Here is a 13,787-nt window from a genome sequence, read left to right as displayed (position 1 = left end):
AATCCTTACCCAAATGCACACAGACTCACAGTGTGATTTTAGACAAGCAACACTATCCTAGGAGTTTAGCAAAACGTATTCACTACTCTGGAAGAGTTAATGGTACTGCACACAATCTACATATTTAAGTACACCACATCAGTGTCAAAGAATGACTCATTTAATCAACGCATAAGCAAAGACTGGATTCTAATCCTACTAAAACTTCACAACATGACAGGTTTTAAAACAGTTATCTGTCAGCAAATACATGATGTTACCAAATGCTTCTATCACAGTGATCCCAAATACACACTAACTCACAGTGTGATTCTAGACAAGCACCACTATCCCTATGAGTTTACCAAAACTCATTCACTACAGTGCAAGTGGTAAGGGAACTGCACACAATCTACATATTTCACAATTGCAATTTACTGTCAATGCCTGACTCATATAATGAAAGCATAAGCCATAACTGTCTTCTAATGCTACTAAAACTTGACAACATGACATGTTTTATAACACTTATCTGTCAGCAAATACACGATCTTACCAAACACTTCTCTCACAGTGTAGATTGCCAGCTATACTCAAGTCACATATACTTGTCAAAGGAGAAGATAAGAGGATCAGTTCCATTAGTTGGTCGTCTTGTTTGATAACAAATCCAAAACCCCTTAGAAGTTCAGTTGCTTGTCATCTTTATTTTTTAGGATTGCAAGTTCCAATACACGAACCAGCCGACACGTGTTTCGTCTTACAAAGACTTTTTCAAGGCTGGAAAGATAAACATATTCACTAAATACATTCAACTACAATATTAGGTTTAAAAACATTATAAAGAATCTGTGTTAAGATACTGACAAATATGTGCTCACCCACATTGGTGATGGTCAAAGATCAGAGTGCCGATAGGTACCCAGAGTTCCCAAGATCTGCTTGTTATATTGAAGCAAAAAAGAAGATGAAAATCCTATAAAAAACCAATGTGTCGCACCACTGTAATATGTTGTTTTGTTCACACTAGAATAAGTATTAGTGTTGACCAAGAGAAAGGTTAGAAACACGCCCCATGCGTTGTACGACTGTAGTAAACTGCAAAACAGATGTAAAGCAAAGGAATATGACAACCCACCACAAATTGTAATAAGGTTGTGTTGATGGTGTTCGTAGTACTCTGTAGAGGTTCAAACACACGACGTCCAAACTATCCAAGGTCACTATAGCGCGTAGTAGATCATACCATCTATTGGGAGGACAAATCAACACCAGTTCAAGAATAAGAGCTACCAAGGAGTATGTCTCTTAGGGCTCAATTTAAAAAAATGAAATAATCCACACCAAAATCAGATCACGTGTGCTCTCCCAGACGGTCATAATGCAAACTGAGTCCTTCTCACTTAATGCCAGAGACTGTGACCTTCCATAATAAATATATACACCCCAACATTACACGGTTCCACCCGTGTGGCAACAACAATACCACAGAATATGCCATATGTGCATCGAACTGCATAAAAAACCTCGTGAACATGTGACCATAAACGATCTCAGCGGTCTATCCTCCGTAAATGTAAATTCTAACTAGTAATCTGCTGGATTTAAATACAGTTAGACAGAGATAGTCCATATACTATCTGATGACCACATGATATACATACATGCATTGTTGCTGTTTTGGTGGCCAGAATAACAAAGCAGTGTAGTGGTTAAATCCAACGTGACCCCCCTCCTCCATGAGTACCAATAGAAGTAAAATGTAGTCCTTTCCAATAAGATAAGCAGAAACTGTTCCAGTAACCTTCTCGGAATTTGTGGCGTGCAAACTCCTTGATAAGAGTGCACCCACTATCTGAAATCTCGCCAAAATGGGAAAAGAGAAATAACACAAAAAAAATTTTTTCCCATCAATATGCGTAAAAATGAATTGTCACCAATCCATATTGCTCGACCACTGTGATTCTCACCTGTTTCCACAAGGAAGAAGATACAACCGCAATCCACACCGTCTCACTGACAAGTAAACGGCGCGAAACTCCCGTGTTCAAGATATCATTCCCAGCCCTCGTGTCATGTGATATCAGGTTAAGGTCACCTGATCTTAACACGATTTGTGGAAGGTGTAGAAAGCATAACAATTAGGCCGCCATGTTGGAATGGTTACCTCACCTGCAGATGGTATATATTTAACATCATAGAATATTACGTATGTGGCGTTATAAATAAGAAAAAATATAAAAAACCTCCCAAAATGTTAAACAAAGCACACGAAAAATGTACCTCAAATGAAATATCAATCGCTTGATGATCGATAATTCTAATGGAATTTGGGTGATCCATCCCCCAATACCAGCGTAACACTGTTTGGGTTCAATTGAATCAAGTCGTACAAAGTAGCTGAGTTTAGTCCCATAACAGTCCTCCACCCGTCGAGATTATATAGTTAGAAAGTATCATAATCGCCATATTTAAATGGTCTCCTGTCCTCTATACGATATAAGAATAACATCAAAAGAGGGACTAGATATAACACAAAATAAGATAAAGCAAAACAGTACCGGCGCTTACCAAACTATAAATACAACATAGATATTGTTCTTGGAAAATACCCGTCTGCCCAATAATAGGTAATTATTCTACATGAAAATAATCCACAACCTAGTATCAAAAAATAACTCTAAAAGTGTGAACAAGTCGGGTTGAACGTGAACTATGTGTCCATCCGCATACGACACATATGCCAATGTAGGATGTATAGTTTGGAGATTTGGTATCTCCCCATATGGAACGCATTTTATTGCATTACCTATTGTCAACTAATTCAAGAAATCAAAATCCGAAATGAAGCAATCATTCCACAGCAAGTAAATCAGAGATAAAAACATGTTGCTACTGTGGCCCCAATAGCCATAAATTAAAAGTACCACAGATGGCAAAAGAAGAGAGAAAGAAAACAACATACAAATATCTAGAGAAAGGCATAAACAACCGTAGTTGCCAGAGTGTTAGTAAAGCAATTGGTTATCATGCCAGATAGATGAGTGCTCCTCACATACATAAGTCGATGTATAATGAACCTTATTACAATTTGTGGTGGGTTGTCATATTCCTTTGCTTTACATCTGTTTTGCAGTTTACTACAGTCGTACAACGCATGGGCCGTGTTTCTAACCTTTCTCTTGGTCAACACTAATACTTATTCTAGTGTGAACAAATCAACATATTACAGTGGTGCGACACATCGGTTTTTTATAGGATTTTCATCTTCTTTTTTGCTTCAATATAACAAGCAGATCTTGGGAACTCTGGGTACCTATCGGCACTCTGATCTTTGACCATCACCAATGTGGGTGAGCACATATTTGTCAGTATCTTAACACAGATTCTTTATAATGTTTTTTAAACCTAATATTGTATTTGAATGTATTTAGTGAATATGTTTATCTTTCCAGCCTTGGAAAAGTCTTTGTAAGACGAAACACGTGTCGGCTGGTTCGTGTATTGGAATTTGCAATCCTAAAAAATAAAGATGACAAGCAACTGAACTTCTAAGGGGTCTCGGATTTGTTATCAAACAAGATGACCAACTAATGGAACTGATCCTCTTATCTTCTCTTTTGACAAGTATATGTGACTTGAGTATAGCTGGCAATCTACATTAGTGGGGAACTGAACCTCTATACCGTTTGGGTGTGCCATTTAAGTCTTTTCTTTTGTGGTTATTTATGTGTGTATGTCTTGTACATACGGATGATGTCTCCAGGTAGTAGACATCAATATTAGCTTTGAGCACCCTTTTGCAATTGTTGATCTCTTTACATTAATACGCCTTAACTTTATGCATTTCATTTATTATTTGTATTTAGTTTGGTGTGCCGTTTTTCCTATTTGAGGAACACTACTACCTAATCAATCTTTGTAACTTCTCTCACAGTGGTTCCCAAATGCACACAGACTCACAGTGTGATTCTAGACAAATGACACTATCCCTAGGAGTTTACCAAAACTCATTACTATATCAGTAAATACGCGATGTTACCAAATGCTCACAATCCTTACCCAAATGCACACAGACTCTGTGTGATTTTAGACAATCAACACTATCCTAGGACTTTACCAAAAATCATTCACTACTGTGGAAGGGGTAAGGGGACTGCACACAATCTACGTATTTAAGTACTGCACATCAGTGTCAAGGCATGACTCATTTAATCAACATATAAGCAAAGACTGGATTCTAATGCTACTAAAACTTCACAACATGACAGGTTTTAAAACAGTTATCTGTCAGCAAATACATGATTTAACCAAATGATTCTCTCACACTGATCCCAAATACACACTAACTCACAGTGTGATTCTAGACAAGCACCACTATACCTATCAGTTTACCAAAACTCATCCACTACAGTGCAAGTGGTAAGGGACTACCCACAATCTACATATTTCAGGACTGCACTTTTAGGTCAAAGCCTGACTCATTTAATGAAAGCATAAGCCATAACTGTCTTCTAATGCTACTAAATCTTGACAACATAACATGTTTTAAAACAGTTATCTGTCAGCAAATACACAATGTTACCAAATGCTTCTCTCACAGTGGTTCCCAAATGCACACAGACTCACTGTGTGATTCTAGACAAACAACACTATCCCTTGCACTATATCAAAACACATTTCTTCATCTAGAAGTAGTACTAAATGTTAGTATGAAATATAACATAACTCATTTCACAAACTCAAACAATGACTGGTTTCTAATTATATAAAATATAAAATATAAAAACTGCACAGTTATCTGTCTACAAACACATGAAAAACACAAATGCCCATCACAGAATGGTTTCTACATGCACACACATTGTAGAGAAAAAAAGTACTCCCTACACTTTAGCAGGAAAAATACATTAGTCTGATTAAAATAGTCTACATACATCCCCTCACAATTAAATAACTCATCTTTCAAGTTCTTTTGTAGATTAAGGAGTATATCAATCACTCACCATATTTTCTTGTACAGAATCTTTGCACTGTGCACCTCTCAGCAAAAGCAAAGAATGAAAAAGTTTCCCTTTCATTTTCCACACATATACATGTAAACATCAAATCACAATCCTTCGCACATAAACTCAAAAGCAAACACACATTTCTATTGGTTAAACATTTCAACCCTTTCCAACTGAAATACATTTCAACCCTTCCCCCAATCTGCCTTCTGCCTGTTACCATAGAAACAGGTCATGGAACACTCAACTGAGCTCACAGGTCACAAGTTCAGCACACAATGTTCCTACACAAGACAGGAAGTGTGCTTGACTTTTCAACATATCAGCTTATCATATATAATGTTCCTTACAATCTGTTTTTGTTAACCAATAAGAATCATACCTTTAAAAAACTAAAATATACACCCTACCTTTCAGTGTAGAAAGTTGTTATACAACCAATGATTTCTTGTCATTTTTCAAAAAACGCTGCCGTGGATCCGCGCACCCACCGCGAGAGAATCCGTGCATCCAACGCGATAGGATGCGCGCACCGTGCGCGCATTTCGACGCTTTTTTTTTTTTTTAATGGGGGGGCCCCAGGGGGTCCTTCTGGGACCCCCTAAGCACCTCTAGAGGGTCAGAGTATTTCCACTCTGCCCCCTTTATATGTTTTACGCACTTATTCCCCTTGCTTCTTCAGACTCGCTTCTACAGAGGCAGAAAATGGCCGCCAACAGTTCCTGGTTTCGAATGTAGAGAGACGCTCAACATCCAATTAGCATTCAGCGCGCGATCGGGAGGGTGCGCGCTCCGTTCGGGGAGGGTTCGCTTACGGTGCGGGTACGGTCTGCGGATCCTCCGCGGCCATAGATATCACTAACTTTTTTACCCTAATTTTCTCAGGAGCTACTGAACAGATTCACACCAAATATGCAAAAGGCACGAGTCTGAACTGAGGACTACCTCTTTGCCAAATTTGGTGTCATTCCGTTCAGCGGTTCGGGCTGTAGCTGCGACAACAGATCCTATGGGAAATTGCATGGGGAAAACGCGTTTTGGGACCCCCCTTTTTTCCTCGGCCCCCGCTTGACGAATCACCACAAAACTTTCAGGGTAGGAGCGGAGCGGAGCTGGCCAAAAGATTGGAGAATTTCGCGAAGATTCGTCAATCGGCGCCAAAGAAATTCCCAATAGAATGTTGCGGATTTCCTATGGAAAATAGGTCCTAACTATGATAATATATACACACACATATATATATATACACACACACACACATATACATACATATATACATATATATATACACACATATTTATACACACACACACATATATATATATACACACACACATATATATACACACACACATATATATACAGACACACACATTACCTACTGGCGGTCGCCAGTAGGTAGTTATAGTTAGGACCACGTTTCCATAGGAAATCCGCAACATTCTATTTTGAATAACTTTGGCGCCGGTCGACGAATCCTCGCGAATTTTTCAAAATAGGTGGGGCGCTACGCTCTGCTCCTACCCTGAAAGTCTCGGGGGGATTCGTCAAGCGGGGGCTGAGATAAAAGGGGGGTCCCAAAACGCGTTTTTCCCATGCATTTTTCCATCGGACCTTTAGACACAGCTACAGCCCGAACGGCTGAACAGAGTTCCTTGAAATTTGGCAGAGAGGTAGTCCTCAGGTCATGGAAGTGCCTTTTGTAGGTTTGGTGTAAATCTGTTCAGTAGATTCTGAGAAAATAGCCTTTAAATCAATATATATATCTGTGGCAGCTTACGGTGCGCTTACCGTAAGCTTACCGTACGCGTACGGTGGCGTGCGCGATTTTGATTGGCTCTTAGATCTTAGTAAACATTCGAATTGGTCGAAACCAGGAAGCGGCGGCCGCCATTTTCTCTCTCGCTCTCTGAGTTGGGCAGCAAAAACGAAGCCCAAAAATGTCTAAAGAGGCAGTTTCTTGAGATCCTAACCACCCAGCATTGATATAGGGGTCCCCAAACAACCCCCAAGTCCCAAAAAAAAAATTTTTTTTTTTCGGAAAATCGCCGATTAAGCTTACCGTACGCGTACGGTAAAAAAAATTTTACAAAAAATTATCCACATTCTCCCCACCCCGTGTGCAAATGGTGCCCGAAGGGCACCATTTGCGCATGGCATATAAGCGGTATGAAATTAACAAATGTGCGCACGGTGCGCGAAGCGAATCGTGCGTACATGGCCCATCCCGCATAACGTGGGTACGCGGTGCGCGCAGCGCACCGCGTGACCACCGTGCGTGCACGGCACTAACTGCGTAAAGTGGGCGTGCGGTGCGCGAAGCGCACCGAACGAACTGCGTTAACTGGGCGCGCACGCCACGAATGGCGTAAAGTAACTTAGCATTTAAAAAACCGTACAAATTCACTGAAAAAACCATAGGTTTCACACACGTTATAGTTAGGAATTAGCATTTAAAAAACCTTGCAAATTCACTGAAAAAACCATAGGTTTCACACATGTTATAGTTAGCTGTACATTTCACTCGTAAAAAACCAATGAAATTCCCCCGTTATAGTTAGTGCAGGCAACTATAACTCACGCGACCGCAATCTTCTGCTGATGACATATGTGTCTTTATGAAAAAAAAATATTTGTAATATATGTATAGCTAAAATTTAATGGAAGAAGACATGGGCAAATAAGTGTCTAAATACAGTATTAGCATCAGCAGAGGATTGCGGTCGCGTGAGTTATAGTTGCCTGCACTAACTATAACGGGGGAATTTCATTGGATTTTTACGAGTGAAATGTACAGCTAACTATAACATGTGTGAAACCTATGGTTTTTTCAGTGAATATATATATACACACATATATACATATATATATATAGAAACACACATATATATACACACATATATACACACATATAGACATATATTACCTACTGGCAGTTGCCAGTAGGTAGTTATTGTTAGAACCTATTTTCCATAGGAAATCCGCAACATTCTATTTGGAATAACGTTGGCGTCGATTGATGAATCTTCGCAAAATTTTCCAAACTTTTGGCCAGCTCCGGTCCGCTCCTATCCTGAAAATTTACAGTTTTGATTACATCACGATGACGTCAGGCGTTACACACTTTTGTAATAAATATAGAATGTTAGCAATCTAGTTGTTCATTGGGATACTGTTGAGAGGCAGAGGCCAGGGGCACGGACTCTGAAAATTGAAGGCAGGTAGGAGAGTGCAGAGGCAACAATTTGACCACACTGGGCAGGCAGGAAGGGCAGTGGCAGCACAACAGACTATGGAGGGCAGTGGAAAGGGGGGCAGGGGCAACAAACCAACAATACAGGACTGGCAAGAGAGGCTGTGACAATATAATAGACCATTGTGGGCAGAAGGAAGAGGCAGTGGTAGTATAACCATACATGCCAACAGACCCGTTTCAGCCAGGAAACGTCCAATGTTTTTAAGCTCAAATGGGCTTTATTTGATCTGTCTCCTGTCTACAATCTCCTCTTTTTCAATGTAATTCAAAGGGGAAAATCAATACCCCAGTTTTTTTTCAAAATCTCCCTCTTACCAAGTTCAAAATGTTCGCAAGTATGGTACATTGGATCATGGTAGGCAGGAGGAATTGGGGTAGGGACATGGACTCGGGTAACAGAGGACAGGAGGGACATGGAGAGGTGCACCAAACTGACCCTACAGGGCAGGCATCAGGGTTTTCAGCAGCACAATACACCACACAGCGCATGCGGGACGGGAGTGCAGCACAACAATCCATAGAAAGCAATATGGAGGGGACAGGACCATGCACATGGACAACAGAGAACAGAGGGGAAGAGGCAATGGTAGCTAGCTGACCATAATGGACAGACAGGAGAGAAAGCTGCAGCATAACAGCCCATAAAGGGCAGAAGGGATGGATCAGGGGCATTACAATGGAACAGACAAGCCAGGAGGGAGGGAATAGGGGTCTGCACATGGAAACAGAGGGCTGGGGGCAAGGGTGCAGGGCAGGAGCAGCAAGATGACCATGGAGGTCAGGCAGGATGGGCACTAGAAACAAGACGCCCCATGGAGAGCAACAATGAGACTATGATGGCATACACACAGACCATGGAGGGAAGGTGGGTGGGGGTCAGTGGCAGCTAGCTGACCACACAGTGAAGGTGGGAGGGGCCATGGCAGCACAGAAGACCATGCATGTCAAGCGGGAGGGTTAGTGGCAGCACAATGGCTATGATGGGCAAGAAGGAGGGTGCAGGGGCATGCACAAAGGACCATGGAGGATAGAAGGGAGGGTCAGGACCTGGGCACAGACAAGAGAGTTCAGGGGAAGGGGCCTCACAACAGACCGCGCGGGGCAGGCAGGAGGAGCAGTTGCAGCACAACAGACCAGGGAGGGCAGAAGGGTGTGGCAGTAAAATGGACCATGGAGGACAGGAGGAAGGGGACAGGGGCATTGTAGGAAGGTGGATATCTGACTATGGTTACCCCCAACTTTTTGCCTAGTGTCTAGCTGGTTTTTCGACTTAGTTGGCCTGAGATCCTGCCATTCAGGGTCTCAGGCTGTCTGCTCTCTCTTTAAAATGGACTCCATGTACCCTAGGTACATACCCAATTGGTAAGGATCACCTTATTGGACCCTGTACAGTGTACCCTAGGTACCCAGGGCATAGGTGTACCCTAGGCCTACCAGGGGCTGCAGCATGTATTATGCCACCCCTGGCCTGGCCTTCCAATCAGACACAACTGGCTGATCACTCAGCTGGGGCAAGGTCGTGTAATCACCCCTTGCTTAGATATAGTATACCTATATCTACCCTTAAAATAGACACATTTGTACCTATCAGCCACTCCTATGGCAGGCCTTAACAATCCTGGAGGCAGAGTGCTTGGTAACATGTGAGATGGTGCTCTAGCATGAGCTGAGCCTGTCTGCAGCTTTCGGAACCATGTCCTTATAGCTGTTCTATGATATAGCCTACCATATACTCTTAAAGTGCCTTATAATCTTAAACGGTTATGGTAACTATGGTTTGGCTTTATCAAAACATGTCGTGTGTGGTGTCTAACACTTTGGAATAATACCCCCATACCATTTCTGGTAATGAGGATATTATTACTCCCTTCTAGAGGGAGACATGTTAAAATCCTACTTTGCTGTTTAACTCTCACCAAAGCCTCAGCATCACAAAATGGATGCTGCTGCCACAGACACGAGTCTGACCTCCTGCTGCTGGGAGCCCTCCCAGCCAGGGAGGCCTGGACAATAGGTTTCCAGCTTGGGGAGGTGCTAGCACCTCCCCAGACAGACTTTAGTGTATTGGGGCAGGGAGGGCTGAAAGGAATGAGACATGCCTGGGGCACACAAGGTGCTCCATGCATAGTCCAGTTCAAACCGGTGCTGGGGCACTCCAGCCCCAGCGCGAAATTGGACAAAGGAAAGGGGGTGTAGCCACTTCCCTTCCTGGTCCCACCCATAGGAGGGACCCTGCAGGTAGCCCAGCCCACTAGCCCAGTATATTAGTAGCTAGTTGGGCCCTGCTAAATTAGATTAACCTGAATCTGCAACTTGAACAGAAATTCTGGACCTTCGACATTCGACCTCAGGAAGAAGACTGAAGAAATCTCCCTTGTGGCCAAGGAGTGACCACCCTGGGCAACCAGGCACCATCCAGCGACCGCTGCTTGCTTTGCGACTGATCCTACGAGAGACGACTGCAGAGACTGACCAGCGCCGAGACTTCCAGACACCTCTGACCCAGATCCACATCTGCAGCGAAGCTGAGACCCGCGGAGGCGACGAGGGACCGGCGACTTGGGAAAAGTGGCTAGTAACTGACTAGCGCGACTTCTGAGGCTTACTCGAGGCTGTGCTTGGGGAATTGAGAAGCCCCAATCCCGAGCACCTTTTGCATCTACCTTTCACATCACTACTCTTTCAAAGGGACCCTAATTTACAGGCCCCCTGGCCCTAGGAACCGCTTTTTAACTCGAGCCTGTAATCTTGGAAAGTGAGCTTAGAGCAGGATCTTTTACAATATTAGGAGATTTTAATTTCCATCTGGAACATCATATGGATCCAGATACATCCAATCTGCTGGATCTTATGAACAGTGCAGAACTAAAACAACTAGTCACAGGAGCCACACACAAGGTAGGTCACACCTTGGATGGCATTTTCTTCAACAACACACAGCTGGCTTATATAGATCTCCTTCCAGTGGCCTGGTCTGACCACAAGGCGGTGTTGTTTGAAGTAACTCAGCCTGACAGAGGTCTCTTGAAATCAGCAAAGAAACTATTGGTATGCAGAGCCTGGAACAAGGTTAAGGCAGACAAATTACACTAACTACTTACCTCATCCTTGCCTTGCCTTCCCTTCCCTGTAACTTAGACGAGGCCACGCTCCCCTATAATAATTGGCTGGAATCAGCAGGCAACAAGTTAGCTCCGAAAAAACTAGTTAGCCCTAACAGGATACGATCTTCTTAACCTTGGTATACTCAAGAGCTCCGAAAAAAAAGCTGGCAGGCAAGCATACGACAAGAGTATGGAGGAGGCGAGTATAATGAATCTGACAAAACTAAACTCAGGCTATGCTTAGCCCAGTATAAACAATTGCTTATAAAAACTAAGCAAGAGTTCTTTGCTAACAAAATTAACTTGGCAAAGAACTCTACAAAGGAGCTATTTAAAATAGTTACCGCCTTTACATATCCTGCCCCCGCTCCCATCACTGCGAGCCAAGAGCTTTGTGATAAGATAGCAAAATGTTTTTTCGATAAAGTCGAGGCCATCTTCTCTACTTTCACGAACTCCACCGCAAAGACCCATATGACTGACAACCCTTATGCTGAGCCTTTACTGATCTCGTCTCCATAGTTAGACAAATTCGTCCCAGTCACGGTCACAGATACCTCAAAAATGATCATGATGGCAAGGTCGGGCTCACCTTTCGATCCATACCCACTTTCTATACTCAAACTAGCACCTGAGCCTACTGCACTTACGCTCATGTCCATCATCAATGCTATGTTTGAAGAAGGCTATTATCCCAAAGCATGGAAAAGCGCCTCCATACTACCCCTTCTGAAAATACCCAGTCTGGATCCCAAAGACACCAATAATTTCAGACCCATTTCCAGACTCCCACTACCAGCAAAAATCACAGAAAAAATCATGAATTCTCAACTTATCATTTTTATGGAAGAAACCCAGACATTTGATCCCACCCAATATGGATTCCGGGCAGGGGGGGGGGGGGGGCAGTACTGAGTCAGCACTCTTTAAATCCACCAAAGAAATTAGATTACTTTGGTTATAGGGAGGAAAAGCAGCCATGATCATTTTAGACCTCTTGGAGGCCTTTGATACGGTCCATCACAGCCTTCTGATGGACCGGCTTAAGGATATTAGAGTCAAGGGTACCGCCTAGAAGCGGCTTAAATCATTCCTATCAGACAAAGTACAGACGGTATCTCTTGGGGATTTCACAGCGAAACCAGTTTCACTGCCTTGTGGAGTCCCTCAGGGGTCTTCCATCAGTCTGACTCTGTTTAATATCTATGTCTCCCAGTTGGCTCCTCTGATCGAATCCTATGGTTTAATTTAACTTCTTACGCGGATGACACACAAATCGTTGTGTCACTGCTTCCTGATGGGATACAGAGAACGGCTACTCACTTCCAAGACTGCATGATAGCCGTGGGTAACTGGATGGCTCAAAATTGCCTGAAGATCAATTCCAGTAAGACGGAGGTGGTTCTATTCTGCAATAACCCAGATTTCTTGCCTCCAATATGGTGGCCAGATACAAATGGTTCTCTGCCGACCCCTATTAGGAAGGTAAAGAACCTTGGAGTCTATATAGACAACAAGCTCAGTTTCAAGGATCAAGTGAACGCAGTGGTCTCTGCGACATCTTATACACTGCGATCTTGCAAGAAGATCATGCCGTTCCTACCCAAAGAGAGCCAACAAACTGTCAATACTGGCCTAGCAATGTCCAACAAGATTATTGCAACAGGCTCTATCTTAATATCCAGGAAGGGCTCATGGGAAGACTTCAACTGCTGCAGAACGCAGCCGCCAGACTACTGACTGGCATACCTAAATATGCCTCAATCTCAGCTGAGATTAAAAAGTTACACTGGCTGCCCGCCAAAAAACGTGTTTGTTTTAAAGCCCAGTGTGGTCCATAAATCCCTGCAAGGAAATGGACCACTGCATCTTAAATGGCATTTCCAGTGGTATGTTCCTGGAAGATCTTTGCGCTCTTCAGCAGCAAAACTGGTACTAGTGCCCTTTATAACAAGCATTTGCAATGCAATAGGTCTCGCATTTGCGAGAGTTTGAGCTAGTGACATTGCAAATGACCCTGCCTTTTATTTATGTGTTATTGAAAACCTGCAAGTGGTGCACGTAAACAAGCACTTTGTACTTTGCAGGTTTTCTTAACACATACATAAAAGGCATTGTCATTTACAATGCCATATTGCATTGTAAATGCTTTATGCAGTGTTTCTTCTATAAAAAATCCCTTTTGTGCCTTCCTTATTAAGCCTTTTTCCGTCATTCTCTCCTTTTCCACCGTTCCTCCCTGAACCACCCTTCCTGCATTACTTATACACTGTAAACGGCAATGTGGGTAAAATAAAGCAAATCAATGCAGCTATCCATACGCTTCTTGGCGTTTGGATCTTTCAGAGAAACAACAGGCTGCAGCTAGTGAAGAAATAATTCACGGTCCTGGAAAGCACTTTTGAGTGTGACATCACAAATATTGTCGTGGATAATGGT

This window comes from Triturus cristatus, chromosome 6, assembly GCF_964204655.1.
Source record: "Triturus cristatus chromosome 6, aTriCri1.1, whole genome shotgun sequence".
Classification (NCBI taxonomy): Eukaryota; Metazoa; Chordata; class Amphibia; order Caudata; family Salamandridae; genus Triturus; species Triturus cristatus.
The sequence above is the reverse complement of the archived record's forward strand: the minus strand, read 5'-3'. Positions refer to the sequence as shown.